Raw genomic sequence first — 20,899 nt, 5'->3', positions numbered from 1 at the left:
GCTTTCTCAGGATTATGTCTCACAGAAATGAAAAATTACACAGAAATACAAGGCAAACAGTATAATTAATGATCGGCTAATGAAAGTAGCATTCAAAAGTGAATAACAACATAAAAAAGAAACATGGCTACTTGTGCACCTGCTCAAAAAACATGAAATGTTAGGGATCGATTATGCAAGTAATAATGCCCAATAGGGCAAGTTCCGCATAAAACTTGTGTTTATTAAGCAAAATTATTGAGGACTGAAGGTCACTAAACAATGATCGATATTTAAGTCTCAGACTTCTTATCCTTTAGAAAATGCATGCTAATGTAACACCTGCTATTTTGTCAACTTTCTAATTTTATAAGAGTGATATTTAAAATCTGTTACTGATTTTGGGCTTTTGTCCCTCCATTATTTTTGGCCTTTTTTCAGAATTCTTCTGCTAAGAGGTTAAAACGTGGGTAAGCCCACCACAGAAAGTGGCTTTCTTTACATTTGTGAGCATGGAACAACAAACAATTTAACTCAAGGCAACTTTAGAGTTGCCTTATCTATGTGCTTACACAAAGCTGTGGAAAGTGAGCTACCATCTTTTATTACAGTTTTTAGCTGGCTGTGGCCTGGATCAGCACTGCCTTTTGTTTTACAACTTCCTGGCTAACTGGTCACAGTTTATGAAGTGAAATTATGTACCCTGTCCTCCCCTCTCAGTATGTATCATGCTACCAAAAGATCTTAGTTTGGCTCTCTTGCAGTTTTCATGTTTGTGGCCGACTTATATTCTCACAACAGTCTAGCTTACTGAACATAGACAACCAGATGACGCTACTGTAGTTTGTTTGGGCCAAAACATTAAAAAGGATTCCAAATGTCTTCACTGGTAAATAGTGCTTCTAGACGTAGGCTGCATCTGGATGGACAACACACACACACACACACACACACACACACACACACACACACACACACACACACACACACATCTCCACAAAGGACATAGGTCCATATTATGCTGTTGATTCCAGATAACCATCAGAGACCTAAGCCACAACAATCATATCTTAAGTAAATGAAATTACTAATTTATGCCTAATTTTGACTACTTTGAATTGAGGGCTTGAGGAGTCAGACTTGGAGTGTGTTCACAATTGCTCGTTCATTAATATTATGCTTAAGCTACTCTTCTCCTTTGCATTCAAAGGAAGTTTAGTCAATAAAGGAAGGATTCTCAAGGCTGTAGCTATTTCACCAGCAGGTCCTATTTATGTTTCAGAGGAAGTTAAGATCTCTTGAGTAGGTGTTGAGGGTATTGCTACTTTTGTTAATGTGCAGGAGGTTGCATAAGACAGGATCCCTCTAGGCTTTCTAAGCTAGACAGAGCTCACCTTTCAAGGACTCTGTATGAAACAGGAAATAGAGAGAGAGGGAGAGAGAGTGCTTTAAGGCAGTCTAGGTGGCTGAAAGAAGTCATGCCTTTGATTATCTTAGTGAGAAAATGTTGCAGTCTCTTAAGCTGGGTCATATGCCTAGACAAGTACATACTAAAGGGGACATTAATTTCTTTAGAACTAGAACTCCATTCCACTGGCACAAATCCAATGGAGAGGCTGAGGCTGAATAGGTTTAGTAGCAAATCTACCAGACAGTATCTGGTGCTGACAAGAGGGCCTGGCACATTATTGGGACCCACAGAACACCTGTTTTGACTTTGATGACAACAGTGAGAACCTGTTCAGAGGTGATCAGAAAAGATGGTTGGGTGTGTTCATATATTGGGGGAAGTTAGGGGGAGGAAAAGTTAGAGCTGAATTTGTCTGCTAATACACTTCTCAACTGTACAGATTTTCAAGAATGTCCCAATTTTGCCCACATCTTTTTGGTCCATTTTCATAAAATTGTGGTTTTCTGGCAAATTAGTGGTAAATCATTAAAGATTGAAGTTCAAAGATAATGACGGACATTTGAGTTTCAGACTTCATATCCTTCAGAAAATTCATGCTAATGCAAAACCTGTTATTCTATCAACTTTCTAAATTTTTACCAGTGATATTTAAAAATTGTCCCTATTTTTGGGCTTTTGTCCATCTTATTTATTGCTTTGTCCAGATTTCTTTCTCTAAGAGATTGAGAGTTATGTCTGCTAATATGTTGACTCTTTCCTCATGGCCAAGTAAGTGTTGCTGTGCTCTAATCTGGCAGTGAGTGTAGAGAGTTAAGGTTATGAATTGTAGTTCCTTTGGTGCAGGATGTGATTCCCTCATTTGCCTACTGTATAACTTTGAACAAGTATTGTAACCAGGCAGTGCTTGGGGACAACTGGGAATTTAGGGTAGGCTCCTCAGTGGTTCCCTGGACTGTAGTTATATTAAGAATCTATAAAATGGCAGCAAAAAAATATGGGCATACATTTTTTTGGAAGAACTTATGCTTCTGACTTGTTAATAAGCTACTTCCTATTCCAAAAGTACATGGTTTAAATTGTTCAACCTTTGGTTGCCTACCGTGTGATTTTGAGCGAGTCACTTAACCAGATGGTGCTTTGGAGCAATTGAAAATTGACACTTGTGCTACTAACAATAGCAATAAAAGAGAAGGAGGGAATCTGGTAATAAAATTACCATGGGGGCAAACAATAAATCAACAGACCAGTAATGAGCCAGATGAAATCAGACACTGAAACTTGTAAAAAAGAAAAAAAAGCTTCCTCTCAGAAAGGCTATATACTATATAACCCTGAGGTCAAATACATAGATATATAGGCTGTTTTAGTTAAAGAACAAAATAATAAACCTAAAGTAAAATGCTTTAAAAACACTTCTGACAGCAGAATATTAGAACAAAACAAGAAATATTTTTTGTACTTTCCTGGTATAGACCAGTCTCATATGTAATATAACATAATTATGTAACAAAATGGAAAGCCTCATCATGAATCTAAGCAATAAAGGTACAGGGAACCTTCAAACACTGGACCATCTTATTTCAGATTCATCAAGGGCAGGTCATGTTTACTCAACCTATAGGACCTTTTTGAAAAGGTTGCCATAGCAATGGATGAAGTTAAAATAGTACACACCCCATAACTCGGCCTGGCCAAAGCTTTTGATACAATCCCCTATTCAGGCATAGTAGAACAGCTAAATAAATGTTGAATAATCCCCTACATCACCCACTGGATTGCCAGCTGGCTAACAGATAGGATGCAGAAAAAAAGAAAAAGTTGTCTCCACAAAGAGACCAGTCATCAGTGCAGTCCCGCTGGGTTCATTTCTGGCACCTCCTCTATTTGTCATTTACTTCTCTGAAGTAAAAGCCAATACCAAAAGGCTCTGGCTGACTATATTTACAGATCCCTGGAAGTTAGGAACAGTCACCAAATCCTTAAATAACATTGTTGTTTTTCAGAAAGGTTTTCCCCCAAACAAATAACTGGTGCCAAAATCATGGACTGAACTGAATGCCAAAAATACATTATTATATCCTTTAGAAAGCTATCTATCCCAGGAACTACTATAATGACAGAACAGTTTAGAGGACAAGGTATATGTCACAGAGGATACCACTGTTCTGGAACAGACACCCATCCATATAAAACAAAGCTAATCCTTGTCCATATACAAGCACAACTTGGACCTATGGATAAATAAAAGAAAATGTACCCCAGGACTGCCACCCGTACTACTAATGGGCAGAGGCAGTCCTGAAATGCTTTATCTCACACATGGTTCCCCCTCACATTATCAATAGTATGAAGCCAGTTATTCTCATTATGGGAATTATATAATTACTGACCATGGGATGGTCAGACCAATCTAACACCAAACAGGATAGACACCAAAAGAGAAATTGGCTAGGCTTAAAATAACCTGCAAGGGCAACTGGCCTAGTAGTTGCCTATGAACCTATGAACCTCAAGATACTCAGAATAACTACTGCCTTTTAATTTAAAAATTGTGTCCACAAAAGTCATCTTATTTCAGGTTAGTCACAATGGAGAACAGCAAGGCCTAGGTCCTGCAATAAATGGAATAAAATAATTAAAGGACGGGACAATCCAATCAACTGACAAAACAGATTCTCTATCAAAGTGATTACTTTAGCTATGGTTCTCATTGTCACTACTGACTCCTACCAAACCAAAAAAAAAAAAAGGCAGCTCTACCATGGCAAACAGTTTATAACAAGCTTTGTATGTTTAACAACAAGCAGATCCTTTATGATAACTCCCTTCTTAAATGTTAGCACTTTCATTACATATGCAAATTCTGGACTGTGTAACAAACCACAGCAACTGTGTAACAGGGTGTCAAGTTTAACTAGTAGCTGCTAGCCATAACTCTAGACAACACTACTGCTGCTACCTGGGACATGTTGGCATATGCCACCTACAAAAAGGCACCTAACGTTCTATACTTACCAAATATCAAGTAATGGGCTGCATATTATCATGGCAGGCCTTCTTGAAACCTTTATCGGTTCAGTCCATCTTTGGCTCTATCCTCCAGGTCCCTTTTATAGGTATGTCAACTGTACCTTCCAGTATCAGTCTGTAAACAATGAAACACTCTTGCTTTGCCCATTCACCAAAATGTCCATCATCACAACTTAAATAATCTGCCATGTGACCACTTTACTGGTAGCTGGCCCTCCAGATATCACCTAGATTTATATATGTCTTCAGATGTCCTGTTGATACCATCTAATTTATTTCCTTTTATCGAAAAAATAGTGAAGGCAATGTAATCATATTTCAATCCTATACCTCATTCCTAATGATACAGTTACCTCTTATGTTGTCGCACAGCTTGTCTGATAAATATTGTTATTTCATCTATGAAAGTTTAATCTAATTATTAATTCATTGTGCATTCCCAACTACATTATTCATGGCAATATTTTGTTCTGTAATTTCTGCTGCATGCCTGATGGTAAGAAGGATATTATGTAGGCAGGAAACAAGGTGGAAGGACAATGCAACAAAGCCTTTTGGCCTCGGATCCAGATTGTACTACTCAGGGGAAGGGCAAACATGAAATGGTGTAGGAAATGTGGAGTTTTCTGAAGGCAGTAAAGGATGTCAGCAGAATTAATGAAAGACTCATGGCAATCAGACTGCAGTGTGAGGGTAGAGCACTATTTACAACCTCATTCTATGCCCCAAAGCAGGGCTGTGATGCTGAAGAAAGGAGTGCATTTAAGCAGCAGTTGCAGGCCCTGCTAAATAAAATGAGACAAAATGAACTGGTGTTGATGGGGAGGCATCAGCACACAAACAGAATGGGGTAAGAGGGCTGCCACTGTCCACATGAGGGGGGGCAACAGGAATAAAGAAGGAGAAATCATAAGGCAAATTACTTGATGACAACCCATGATTCAACAAGAGAGACAAAATCAAATGCAAGACGGACTTCTGATTACCAAGGAAAGGGCATTGGGGTAGAATTAGTGACAAAATGAAAGCTACTGGGGAGGTAAATATTAATGAGCTATTTCCTGTTTTCCATGTTTTAATTTAGTCAGTGTCCATTGCTGTCTTTGTGCATATTTGCAAGTCACTTAACCAGGCAGTGCTTCAGAATCATAGCTTAAAAGGGTCCCTTGTTGGGGACAATGGAAGTACTAAGTTTAAAAATAAATACAAAAAATGTGAGAAGCATCTGCAGGCTGTTAAGAGACACAGTATCATAATATTTTGTTTTTATAAATATCTTTATTGAATTATGACTTGTGACATAGGCAGATTTACATTTATAAAAAAAGTAATCAAACTGTATTAACAAATTAACATTAGCAAACATTATTCTGGATCCTGGATTCACCCCTGTGCATTCAGCACATCGGCAGTGAGTGCCCTTCAACACTCGTTTCCATAACAGATACGGGTTTCACGGGATCGGGTTGCTAGCCAGATGCCCAGCCCTCCTCAGGGGGTGCAACAAGCATTATACTTCACATATATTGCTATATATCATATAACCTAAGCAACATTGCACAACTTATTCAATTTCTGACCCTTTTTTTAAACAAAAAACATTTTTTATTAAACCAGACCTGAAGTAGTCTAGAAGGACAAAAGCGATCTTTGTTAACAATAGGTTATGGAAATAGAATATGGTTTGCACAATGCATTTTTTGCATGCAAAATGTGTGTGTGTGTGTATATATATATATATATATATATATATATATATATACCACTCCCATCCTTGATAAAAAGTATATATATATATATAATGTTTGTGATGAAACTATTTTTCTGTTATTCTTGTTTTACTTGGATCACTTGTCTGTAGGCTTAATAAAGGATTGTTGACTGGAAACAGACTGTCTGTCCTGCTTGGATCACTTTTGAATACTTAGTAATTTTGTATAATATTTCAAAGTACATTTTTTATTTTTTGATTTAAAACAAGTTTAAGTTTGTTACTTCTTCTACCATTATCTAATCTTATCAGTATATACAGTGATTAACTAGATATATTTGAATTGAAAATCTTCCACACAGAGAAGTTTCTTGCGCTGTTTTATTAAACCATCACTTATGACATAAACAATCGTACATTTATATAAATGAAAACAAACCACAACACAATCCTAGTTGCAAGCATTTTACATTACAAACCATACTGACAAATCCCAGTTGCAAACATTACACATCACTTATAATCTACTCAATCATTTTCAGTCAAACATTACATATCTCATTTAAGTCCTACCTTCCTTTAAATCTCATTCCTCCCCTGTATGTATTGTTCCGACAATTCCCATTTTTCCTATGTAGTTTGCTCCTACCCTTTTCTAAAGATCTCAATTCCAGTTGTTTTATCTCTGTTATTATATTTGCTACTTCTAATATAGTCGGTTTAGATTTTGATTTCCATTTTCTAGTAATTGCTTTTTTGGCAGCCACCATAATTAGACAGAGCAAGGCCTTATCATATCTAGGCAATTCTGATTGTGTATCATAGCTCAGAAAAAAAAAACATCTTCCTCATCACACCAATCCACCCACCCAGTACATCTTGCAGGGAATCCTTAAAGTCCACCAACCCACCGCACTCCCAGAAAAAATATTCCTAAGTACCTGTTTCCTGTCACACCTCCAACATTTATTGTCTACCTGAGGAAAAATTCTCTGGAGTCTACTTAGGGGTATAAAAATATCTATGTAAATATTTCCAAGAAAAAATCTTAAATTTAGATTTTGTTGCATATTTGGGAGACATACATATATACAATCCTCCCATGGTTTCTTTATGAATTGTTTATCCATTCTCCCTTCCCCATTTTTTCTAAGCTCCTCTGATTGATTCTTATAGTTATCATGCAATATTTTATATGATTTACTAATTATTCCTTTTTTAATGGCAGCTTCTGTTCTAGTTTCTGCTAAAAACTCTACCAGTGCTGGTATTTCATTTAGGACCCCCCTATTTGTTTCTCTTTGCCTATACTCTGATATCGATCCTTGATAGGGGAGGCAATCTCTAACCTGCAGTCCAAATAGATTCTTGGTCTCTTCCCATTCTATTACCTTTCCCTCTCCAGTTATTTGCTCCCAATACCTGTTGTTCCTTTGTCGGTTTTCTCCAATAAATTCCAGCCCCCTCTTGCCTAGTGTCTATATCCCTAATTGCAGTCATCCCTATCAGCAGAATCTCCTATCTCCATTCTGGTGTTGGCTTAGTTCTTAGAATACTTTCTGCTACTTTATGGATAGAATAAATGTTACTGACTATGCAGCTATTTACCTGCAAAAAATAACTATCAGAGAGAGGGAGTGAGAGTAAAACTAAATAGGTCGTGCAGACAGTGATTGTTCCATAACTCCTGGAGTAATGCCAATTTGAAAGCTTTAGAACTCCATAGGAAAAGACTTCCTTGGGAACTCTGAGAAATGATCTAAGGTGAAAAAGAAAGATAAGCATTTGTAGACTCCATTACTGCTGAAATCCTAACCCACTTAATTAAGTTCTATTTCCATAGAACTGATAATCAAAGCACCTGCATGAGGCAAAGTGAAAGAGAAGACAGTGTGAGGAAGGGATGTAATTTAGGGCAGGTGGGACATTTTAGTCAGGTACTCTCATCTTGTTTTTTTTTTTTTTTTTGTTAGCTAGAAGACCATGTAGTTAGAAAAGCCACACAGTATAGGCATTTCTTCAATATGCAGGCTAAATGAAAGTGGCTTAATGGATGTTCTCTAAGATAGAAAGATGCACAGTTTGAAGGCATAGAAGCAGAAATGGTTAGAGGTATGTCATACTGTGCACTGCTCAGGTGGACAGAAGGCCTGCTGGGCCATAACTGACAGCTCTCTCCAGCAGCCCATCTCACTCCTGATTCTGCAAGCTGAAAGACCCTTTATTGTCAAAATACTACAAACTTATCCCACTGTTACACTGAAATTGAGGTACATAATGATCCAGGGTTACTCTGAGCCACATTTTTTTATTTATTTGTCTTTGTTGACTGGGAAAAGTCTAAGTGGGTAAAACACATTTTCAGTGGAGGCCTGGGGAGAAAAGTTCCACATTTAAGTTACAAATGATGTGCATTTATAATTGCAGGGTAAAAACCTTTATATATGAGCTTATTTACATGATTTTTACATATTTTACATAAACATAGCATTTTAATACAAAAAATCGAGAGAAATTAACATAAATTGGCTAATTATTGAATAGAGAAATGATATACAACAATTAATGCAGTTATAGCACGATGGCTGCAGGGAAAAGGTCACTCTGGGGTCTTTTTGAGTAGTAATAATTTGCAAGCAGACAAGTATAATGTAACTTAAAAAAATGGTAAGAGAGAGAAATGAAAGGAGAGGTTGTAGATGTGAACAGAAAGATAAGTGGACAGAGGAGGACTTGTAATTAGTTGTGGGGTGTGAGAGGAGGAGGAAGAGTAAGGTTTAGGAAATCAGTGCCACATGAGGAGGAGCGATAAGGTACAAAAAGACTGGGGAGCAAAGTGGCTGTAAGTGTTAGAGAAAAGCAATCTGAGTAAAGCTAGCCAGGTGAGCAGGAGGAACAGAGCCATCTTTGGCATAGGTGGTGTTTTAGCAAAGTTTTGAAACTATCTAAGTTTTCTGTTTAACTCTGTGGGGATTTCATTCCAGAGTTCTGACACAAAATGAGAGTAGAGAGAGAGAGTCTGTAGCAGTGTTGAATGTCTTACTGATACAGAGTAAAAGTTTATTGCTAGAGTGAAGGTCTCTGGTGGGTGAATAGCACACTAAAGAGTATTTTGTAATACTGGGCATTTTTCTGAAGTGTACAATAGGTTGTGGGCAATGATTAGTTGTGAGCATGTCAACTGGTTTTGGAGTTCAAACTAGTTTAATTGTTTTAATGCAAGGTATTGATGTGTTTGATAAGGTTGGTTAGTTGCAAATTTAGCTATTTTGTAGTAGCAAGAGGCTAGTTTAGTTTTATATGTAGTGTTGATGTTTGTGAGAATAGGGATAGCATATAACAGAAAAAGATGGAGGTATGTTACTGCTAAGGTAATCCTTGCTTGATCTGTCAGGTAGTGTTTGGCCCTATAGAGGGATCCAAAGTTTTGGTGAATTTTCTTGATGGAAAGAAGTATGTGGTGATCAAACTGGAGGTTGTCATCTATTATGACTCAGCGTAGTTTAGTTTGGTTTATAGTTTCCATTTTTGTGTTATTACTTGAGGTAATATGACATATTTGTTTCTGGTTAAGGTGTTGTTTTGGAGAAAATAGAATGCTTTTTTTTTTTTGTTTGTTTTTTTGGGGGGTTTTTTGGCATTAAGCAGCAAGTTAGAATTTTAGTCAGATTTCAATGTCAGTGAAATATTTTTGAATGATTTCCTGTGATTTTCTTATGGATGGGGCAGAATAGATAAGGGTTGCATCACTGGTATATTGTAAGAGAGTGGGAAGTGCTGTAGTGGTATGAAGTTTATTTATGAAAATATTAAATCAAAGGGGCCAAGTATTCACCCTTGGGGACCACCTACAGTGATTGGTTGAAATGCTGAAAGGTTTTGTTCAGAGGTTCATTGGTTCATAAGAGATTACTAGGCTAACATCTTAAGGGCCCTTGCAAGCCTAGCCAATATAACCTGATTTTACCCAATACATGGCCCCTAGGAGCAAGCGGATGTCATGAATTTGTGCCTGTGCATTGTGTACCTTACAGATTGTCCCTGTCCATAAGGGACATAAGCACGATCCCAGATGCAAATTTGTAATTCCCCATTCATTGATCCAAACTGCATTTGAAGAGGGCCAGGGAGGGGCTCTACTTAATGTGAATAGAAAGCCTGTTCCTAAAAAGGGGCACTGGATTTGTGAGTACCTTGCAGTTCAGGCATAGGTTATCCCCTTAACAGTCGGTAGGAGACAGATTAAAGGGATAGGGTTTTACTCTATCTGCATAGCTCATGTTGTTTACACCCTGTATTTTCTTTGTGAGGAACTTCTGAGGTCACTCCAGCTACTGCAAGTGCCTAGTCAAGTATATGCTAAATGGCGCATTGTACTCAATTATTGGTCATAGTGAAGGCTGAGTACAGCCTGGCTATAGTTTCCGTGGCTGGGGATGCCATACCTCTTGGGTCCAGTGTTTGGAGGTTTCCTATGTCGTTATTTATCAGGCCCATGACTATTCTTTCCATGACCTTACAGAAAAGACTGGTCAAACTTATAGTTCTTCAATTTCCCAGGTCAGTTGATGTTCCCCTTTATGCAGAGGGATGATTGTTGCTGTCGTCTGCTCTGCTGGGACAAAGCCAGTCCATAGACTGATGTTAAACAGAGATCCTAATGTACCTGATAAGTCCTGATTTAAGTTGTTTAAGTGGCAGCCTAGTGTATTGTCATCCCCATTGAAGCCATGTTTTTAGCTTTAGAGACTGCAGTGGCAACCTGTTCTTTGGTGACAATTGGCAGTGAAAAGGTGGAGGATATTTCTTGGGGGAGAACTGGGGGAGATGGCGAGATGAAATTTGAGCTAAATTTGTCGGCCAGCAGATTTGATATATCTTACAGCCCTTAAGATTGCAGACATAACTGAAAAATGCCTTATGGTTATCTTTAGCTTTAGAGGCTATTTTTATCTCAAAGTCTGCTTTCAGAGACTTGACTAGTTCCCTGATTTACTTGTTTAGACTACTGAGGGATTTTTTGCTCTGTTGTGCATATTCTGTTTTACTTCAAGACAGGACTTTCTTTCTTTTTTGTTGTACAAGCTTTTAATACCAGGGATCTATGAGGGTGTCTTGCTTTTGCAGTTTGACCTGGGTTTATTTCAGTCTGGTAGTGCGATTTCTGTGCAGTGGCTTATATGGTTGTACAGGACTTTTGTGTATGCCTCTGCATAAGTTTCTGTGTTTTCTTGATTTGGGGGAGCTTGGAAACTAGTTATGTCATCCCTTAATAGGGGGTAATTTACCTTAGAGCAGTTCTTAAAAGTTTTTTGTGTCAGGTGGGGGGACTAGTTTTACTTTTATTTCAAGAGAGATCGCTTTATGGTCTGATCTTACCACTGAGGAGATCACACAGTGTGGGGGCAGCACTCTCCCATATTTGTGAGCACCAGATCTAGGATATTTGTTTCCCCAGTGGGAGTGTAGACCAGCTGTTCCTGGGTATTTGAATTTACAAAGTCAAGAAATCTTTGGGCCTGCATGTTAGTGGTCATGTATGCTTCCCAATTAATGGAGGGGTAGTTAAAATCACCCATGAGTATAGTACTGGGCTAGATGATGAGTGATTCTGATAACTTTAAGTATGAGGTATGGGTTTCCTGATTCATGGTGGGAGACCTGTAGCTGGCAAGAATATGGTAATGGATTTTTCCCATGGTTAGTTGGACATGGAGTACCTCAAGCATGCCATATTGTTTGACCAGCCTGGAGGTGTGCTTATCCTTTATGTAGATATATGCACCTCCACTTTTTGTTTTTTCATGCTCAGTGGGTGGCTGTAACATATGAAAGCCATTATAGCCATGCACTGCTGGAGTACTTTCTATGGTTTTGAACCATGTTTCAGTAACTGCTTCCCTGGGCCTGGCTTGGATGTCTGTGACTAGAAAACCTTAGATTGGTTCTAAAACCATCTATGAACCTACAAAACTGATATAAGTAGTTTTTGCACTTACCCTATCTTAGTGCTATTTAACATGTTTGTGCTGCATTTATTGATTTTGTTGAATTTATCACTGTTTTTCAGCCAGCACTTGTTAAAGAAACACCATCTGTTTCTTACTGAACTTCTCTTAAGTCACTTTAACAGTATTCTGATATTTCCTAACCTCTTATACTGCAAAAACTGTTCTGAGTTTGGCAAAGTACTCCTCAGTTTACCAAAATATTTATATGTTTTGCAAAGTTTTTCTGTGTTTGCAAATGTAACATTTTTCTGTATTGTGAATATTTCTCATGGTTTTTGACCTTATTTTCAAGGATTCCTGGTACTACAGGAGTTTTGTCTTTTGTTATAAAGCATTTGTTACTGCACTTGAGCTCAAAATCAATTCATTTTACACTAAGAGGGTTTTAATTTGCACTCTGATGGGAGCAGAAGGTTGATTTAAACCATCCAAGTTGGGAGCTGCTGGTGGAAAGCTTACTGTGTGTTTATCTAATTGGTCTGAGGGTCTAATTGTGTAAAGGTCTTTCATCCTGCTGGTATTTCAGTATTTGCAAACATGTCTCAGGGTTTGTGAACTTATTTCCCAGGAGTTCTACCTTTTGTTGCAAATCATTTGTTACTGCACTTGAGCTCAAAACTAATTTGGTTTATATTAAGAGGATTTTATTTTGCACTCTGGTGGGAGCAGAGGACTGATTCAACCCATCCAGGTTAGGAACTGCTGAAGGTAGGCTTATTGTGTCGCTCATCTTGTCAGGATAAAACAGATAAACATCTGTGGATTCTGTTGAAGTAGCTTTATTATGTACAAACACATCAGGATTGAGACTTAATAAGTTTAACTTAGATAAACTTATAAAGAAACTAGCTATCACATTCATACATGGTCACCCTCTGGATGTACTCTCAACATAGCACTGAAGCTAGCATCTGCTGGCTATTTATATGCATTAAGCTGTTCCACTGTCTTTGGAAATGCTTCTTAAAGGTACAACACACTATTCTACATCCTCCTTCTTTGAAAAATGAGTTATGTATTATTAACAACATTAATTGACATGCAATTAATACAAAATAATTATTTGCCATGCAGTTATAGAGAACTATATACATATATACAATTATGTCCAGGTTGCTGTGTATTTCACACTAGGTCTGGAAATATGACCAAATTGTGTGGCATAGAAATTAGAACTAGGTCTAGAAATGGGACTGTCTCTGCTGAATATTCAACTCTGGGGACATCAGGAACATCATCAGGACTGGAAGTAGGAGTTAAGACACATTCTGCAACAGGAACATTGTCTGGATTGCTCTGGGATCTAGAATCTGTATCACAGGAACAATGCTGCAATATCGATTCTGATACAGGAAGAAGATGCCTGCCATTTCTCCTGTACTCCACACCCTCAGATTCCACAAAGTAGGATCTTGGCTCAGCAAATATACCTATTACTTCACCAATCCGGTCGAAATATTTTGCTGTTTGTATCCTCACTGTCTCTCCTTCTTTCAATGGATGAAGAAATCTGCTTGATTTATCACAGCTGGACTTCTGGAAAAAATGTTTTCTGAATAGCTGGAAACTGATTGTTCTGTTGTTTTTAGCTTTAGGGCTCAACAAACTGGAACTGACAGGCAATGTTGTTCTGGTTTGCCTAGACAGAAGTTTCTGAGCAGGCGAGCCAAGTATATCATCACGGAGTATGTTTCTGAGATTGAGTAAATTCAAAAAGACATCAGTATTATCACACTTTGACTTCTCTAGTAATTGCGTTGCACTCCGTACTGTATGTTCAGCTAGTCCATTTGACTGTGGATATTCAGGACTACTAGTAACATGTATGAAGTCCCATTCTTTTGCTAATTCTTGAAATAATTGACTGGTAAATTGGGTACCATTGTCAGAGATAAGCTTCTGTGGACTTCCGGAGGAATGACGTTTCAACTTGGTGATTGCAGCAGTGGACGTTAGGTTAGGTAGCAAATCGATCTCAAACCAGTTCAAATAAGAGTCTACCAACACTAAGTAATGCTGACTGTTCCACTAAAATATATCAGAAGCTACTGTTGACCAAGGTCGTTCAGGAACTTGACGTAGTTGAAGTGTTTCTTTTTGCAAATGCGGTTTAGTACTAATGCATACTGAACAAGACGAAAGGACTTTATCAATGTCTTTTACTAAAGAAGGTCAAAGTACTAGTCCTCTCAACCTTCTTTTGGTAAATTCAGAACCTGGATGACCATGATGCAAATTCTGGATGCATTCAAATTGTAAGGAAGCAGGAACAAAAATTTTAGGAACTTTGAAAATAATGCCATCTTCCATCAGCATTTCATCTTTGTAAGGAAAATAAGTTTGCACTTCAGGCGGTGCACTAGATTGTTTAGATGGCCATTCAATATTGATGTAGTAGATGAACTTTTGCAAAACTGGATCAGTCCTTGTATGATCTCTCAGCACATCAAGTCTCGTGGTAGAAAAATTGTGCACTCTCTAAAAGCTGCACTCTCTAAAGCCAAAATCACAGCATCCATGGGACCGGACAACATCCCAGGCTGCGTTTTACACAAACTTCAGAATGAACTGGCTCCTCACTTAAGCACCATGTTCAATAATAGCTTCGTATCAGGCTTTGTGCCCACTGAATGGTGCACAGCAACAGTTATCCCACTCCACAAAGGGGGAGCTACCACTGATCCCGGGAACTATAGACCTATTAACCTGACGAGCATGGTCTGCAAGGCCATGGAATGTATCATCATGGAACTCATAAACAAAGACATTGGTAACCTCCAAACTCTGGATCCCACCTAGTTCGGGTTTGTGAAAGGCAGATCATGCCTCCTGAACCTGATCGACTTCTTTGAGGCAGTCACCAAAGCCGTAGATGAGGGTAAGGTGGTTCACACAGCCTATCTTGACCTCGCCAAGGCTTTCAACACCATCCCCCATTCTGGAATTATAGCTAAACTCAATAAACTAGGCATAAATCCCTACGTCACAAGATGGGTTGTCAACTGGCTTACTGACAGAACCCACACTGTAAAAGTTGCAGACTCCAAATCTGACCTCAGACCAGTGACAAGTGGAGTACCACAGCGTTCCGTCCTGGGACCTCTCCTGTTTGGTATCTACTTTTCTGAAGTACAGGCTAACACAGAAGGCCTCTGGCTAACGAAGTTCACAGATGACTGCAAACTAGGAGCCATAGTCAAGTCCCCAAATGATGTGAACATCCTACAGAAGGGCCTCTCTGAGACAGATGCCTGGTGTCAGAGCCATGGCCTCAAGCGCAATGCCAAAAAGTGCAGTGTCATCCCCTTTGGTAAAAACTCTGTACCCATGAACTACCACATAGGCAGCAATCTACTTAACACCGAATGCGTGATAAGAGATCTTGGGACCCAGGTGGACAGTAGTCTCTCCTTTGATAGTCACATCACCACAGTAGTCAGGAAGTCCTTCTACGTGGCACACCTCATCATAAAAGGGTTCTCATCCAGGAAAAAAGAGGTCATCGTTCCCCTCTACTCAACACTCATTAGACCCATTATAGAGTACAACGCCCCTTTTGGAATGTACCTCACAAGACATCTGCAGCAGCTGGAAAGGCCACAGAAGTACCTCACAAAGAGGATTACTGGACTCAAACAAATGCCCTACACTGACCATCTCAAAAAACTCCAGCTTTACTCCGTAGCATATCGTCTACGCCGAGGTGATCTCTGCCTAACATATAAAGCTGTGTCAAACCCAGAGCTGTTGGACATGCTACACCTAAAGAAATCCCATTCCCTCCGAGCTACATGCTCTAGGGACCTAAACCTTGTCACCACAATAAACAGGACATGCTGGAGGGATAGATTCCTATCCCAGAGACTTCCCATACTCTGGAACAGGCTACCCATCTATGTCAAGCAAAGTTCTTCATTAGCACTCTTAAGAAAAATCTTGATGAGTGGATAGGAAATAGGAAATACACCCCGGGGATCTCTTCTGTGTCTCTGCTCGACAGTGGCACAGGAAAATAACTTTCTTGGGTGGCGTAAGCCAGGGAATCTTGTTGGCTAGGCTTACATAGGCCCTTGGGCCGAAAGCCTAGTACCTACCTATGAACCTATGAACTTCCATGACATCAAAGTCAAAATTCTCTGCATTAAGCTGTTCCGTTGTATTTCTGGGCAATCTGGATAAGGTATCAGCCAGATAAAGAAGTCTGCCTTTTGTATAGATCATTTTGAAGTTGTACGTTTGCAGTCTAAGCAACATTCTTTGTAATCTCGCTGGCGCTGAATGGATAGGTTTCTTTAAAATAATGACTAGAGGTTGGTAATAAGTTTCAGTCTGAATAGCTCGACCATAAATATAATCATGAAACTTTGAACATGCAAATACTATTGCTAAAAGTTCTGTCTCAATTTGAGCATATTGCATTTCATTTTGGGTAAGAATTCTACATGCATTGGCTAACGGTTTTCCCTCTTGAAGAATAACTGCACCAAGACAAAATTTTGAAGCATCACAGGAAAGAGTTACTGGTTTATTGACATCATAGTATCTTAATGTAGGTAAGGTGGCAATTTTCTGCTTAAGGTCTTCAAATGCTCTCTGATGATATTCTAACCAAGACCATGTAACATTTTTGCAACACAGCTCTGACGTCTGATATAAACTAGCCTAAATAGTTCACCATACCAAGAAAACATTGTAGAGATTGAACATTATCTGGTGCTGGCATCTCTATAATGGCTGCTTGCTTGGACGAGTTTGGTCTCAAGCCAATGCTAATAAATAAATGATCTGCATATGTAACTTCTGGTAGTCTGAATTTGCACTTTAGAGGATTGAGCTTCAAGTTCACTTCACGTGATCTGTCTAGAACTTTCCTAAGGTTTCTGTCATGCTCTGCTTCACCGTTGTCTCCAACCAATAAATCATCTACTATTATGGCACATGGATAACCTGAAAATATTTGCTCCATTGCACACTGAAAGACTTCACTTGCAGAATTTATTCCAAATGGCATCTTGAGGAATCTTAATCTTCCAAATGGGGTACTGAATGTAGTCAATAGTAAAGATCTGTGATCGAGCATCACTTGGCAAAATGAACTTTTTGCATCCAAAACAGAAAAACAGCGGCATTTGGTATTAGGGCTCTAACTTCCTTGACTGTGCACATAGGATAATGCAGTCTCTTTAATGCTTTGTTCAAGTCTCTTGGGTCACTGCATATTTTTCTGGGCTGCTACCATGGACAACACCCATTCAGTTGGTTATCCAACTGAGCTTTGACTTTATTCTGCATAGCTATCAGAACTATTCTTGCTGGTTTGAGTAATGGACTGACCTCTGGGTCTAACTTCATAGAATACACAACTGGAAGTTTCCCTAACTTGTCATCAAAAACATCAGCATATTCTGAGAAAATAGCTTCAGTAAAACTGGAACTGGGATATGTGCTTTTATGATGAACGTCTTTGGTAAAGGAAAGTAGATTCATTCTCAAAATGTCTATGAGACCCAATGATGACTGCACAGGTCTTTGGACTACATAGAATAGTAAGCTGTAGCAGTTCCTAGCCAAATAACATGAAAGCACTACTGAGCCTGTAGTTTAAATTTCTTCACCTCCATAAGCAGCACGTTTCACGCAACTGGCCACATTAAATTGCTCACCAGCTTTCACATTAGCAAATGTGTCTGCTGACATAACATTTCACTTTGAACCAGTGTCTACTTTGAGCTCAGTAGTTTTACCATTGATCTGGACAGTACAAAACACTTCGTTCTTTGCCAATAAATCTACTGCATCATCCTTTTCACCAATTACTGATATACCATCTACATAGAAAGTAGGGTTGCTGCTCTCTATATGATCACCTTTCTTTTTTAAGTGACCCTTTTTTTATAACTGTGTGAGGTTTACTTGATTTGCAAAACTTTTGAAAATGGTTCCATGTTTTACACTTGTGGCATTGCTGACCAAATGCTAAGCACTTTTCTCTTTTAGACTCATGATTGGCACCACAATTGCGACAGATAACAATAAAGCTTGATTTGGGTTTTGCTGACTCACCCTTGTAATGCACTAAGCATGTCCTTTTCACTGAACTAGTCTTAGAACTTGCTAGAAAACTACGGGTTTTACCTGCCACGCCCCTAGGGATTACAGCTGCCATGTGCTTACGCCTGCTCCTGCTAGCCACATGTTGCATGCTGTCTACATTTGGTCGGGAGCCTGCTGAAACCATGCTCTTATCACTTCCAAGCACACTTGTGTGCCTTTCTGTAACTTCATGGATTTGACAAATCTCAATAACTTTGCTCAGCGTTAAATCACTGTCATGAAGCAACATTTTTCTCATTGCAGCACTGTTAATACTACACACAAGCCTATCCTTTATCAGCTCATTTTTTAAATCATCAAACTGACACATTTTATCTGCGTTTCTCAGGTCAGTAATATAAGCTGCAAAGGTTTTTCCTGACTTTTGATCTCTTGTGTAAAACAAAGGCCTCTTTTATTTAACATTTGTCTGGGGGTTGTACATTTCCCTGAATTTGCATTTCAAACACTCGGGGTCTTCCCTTGTACTACAATATGATGGTTTTCCCCTTCTCCTTCATATACTGCTGGTGCATACACAAACAAACACTCTTTTTGAATGGCCTCTGACCCAGCTAGGTTTAGCAAAATGAATGCCCTGGTGCCTGCATTTTTGTCAGAGTAAGCTGCTTGTATAAAATATTGTATTCTTGTTCAGATATTCTCCAGTTTACTGCAATATTCTGATCAAATACAAGTGGACCTGGTCTGCGAAATGCCTCTGCCATTTTCACATATACCAGTGAAGGCTTTTGCAAGCATGCACAAACATACACACATATACTTATGCCAGAAATTTATGCCAGTACTTGTAACTATGTCTCTGAATAACTGAACTTTGTGAAATAAGTCTCTTAGGCACAAGAATACTCTTGAAATCACTGTATTGTAAGAAATCACCTCTTATCGGTGTAAGAAACATTTCAAAATAACTGTACTGTGTGAATAAACAATACACAGCAGACTGAAACTTTTCCAGAATGGCTGTACTTTGCTAAATAACTCTGTACATTGCAAGAAACACTCTGTAATGGTGGCACTCTGTGAATAGATGGCCAGCACAAGAAACTTTTCATAATGGCTGTATTATGACTGCACTTTACGAAATAGTTGCACTTTTCACGCAAATAAGCTCTTTGGAATAAATGCACAGTAATAAGCATACACTTTAAGCACTTTTACACACTTTGAAGTACTTTGAATAACTCTAGTTATGGCCTGTATAGCTTCAGTCAATGCAAAATAATTGTTTATGGCAAAACACAGTAGTTTTCTAAAACCAGGCAGTCACCTTGCTTTATTTATGCTTAATGTGGCCTCTTTGCCCTTTATTATATTTGTTTTGCTCGTTTAATCTCTTTTCATTCCCGTTATACTTTTCTTGACTCGTTTTACTCTAAACATGCTCTTTTTGTAATTCCTAGGTAATTCCAAACACCTTATGAGATGTTCTGATAATCATTTTATCAAAAATCTTAATTTCAAATACTTTGTTTAACTAATTAACCTTTTTATGCCTCTCATTTGCTTAATAATGCATTCTTTGCCCTTGTAATGCTCCATTTTATATTTTTAAATAAATAAATCGCTTGTGCAAGTTTTCATTGCCTTTAGTTCATTTCTGGCCATTTCCTGTACTCGGTTCACTTAGCTTACCTTCAATATTACTATACAGAGGGCAGCACCACTGCGGGTAATCTAATAGTAACTACTAAACACTCTCACTTAGACCTAAGTGACTCTTCCCTACTCCTTCCCATCTACTAAGGCTATGGTACAATGGACCTTCCCATCTACTAAGGCTATGGTACAATGGACCTTCCCATCTACTAAGGCTATGGTACAATGGACCTTCCCATCTACTAAGGCTATGGTACAATGGACCTTCCCATCTACTAAGGCTATGGTACAATGGACCTTCCCATCTGCTAAGGCTATGGTACAATGGACCTTCCCATCTACTAAGGCTATGGTACAATGGACCTTCCCATCTACTAAGGCTATGGTACAATGGACCTTCCCATCTACTAAGGCTATGGTACAATGGATAGGTGCTTCCCTGTCATCTCTGTTTCTGGCCTGGTGGATATGGGCATCCAGAGGCAGTGTAGTAACTGCCTCATGTTCACTGACAACCATTTAATTTTAGAAGTGACAAACACAGTGTATGAGAGGTGTAGATACACAATGTCATTGGAGACAAAGCTCTCACATATACACAAGAAAAATGCAAACCAGGTTGTCGGCATTGCACCCAAAGCACTCACTACCAACACTAAGGAACAACCACATAGACCCACATGCATGAAGGTACACACTTGTAACCTACCCAAATGTCCAAGACTTCCTAAAAGCATCTCTCAGTGACCCTGCACACACTCAAAAAAGACAGCACCTCACACAACACATAACTCTGAAAATCATAGTAGCCCTGCTTCCAAGCCTATGAGGCAACACTCCACACAGCCAAGCATTCTAGTTATTGGGGATTCCATTGTAAGACATACTGATGCCCCCCTTACCAGGCTAAACAAGAAAAATATTACATTGAGCTGTCTGTCTGGAGCTAGAATCCACCAGATTAATCTTTAAACCACAAGTACTAGTATGACATGGTCATAGTTCATGTGGGCGTAAATGAACTAAGACACACCTCACTAGACT

The sequence above is a fragment of the Protopterus annectens genome, chromosome 7.part1, assembly GCF_019279795.1.
Source record: "Protopterus annectens isolate FY-2018-M chromosome 7.part1, PAN1.0, whole genome shotgun sequence".
Taxonomy (NCBI): Eukaryota; Metazoa; Chordata; order Ceratodontiformes; family Protopteridae; genus Protopterus; species Protopterus annectens.
This window is presented reverse-complemented; position numbering follows the sequence as displayed.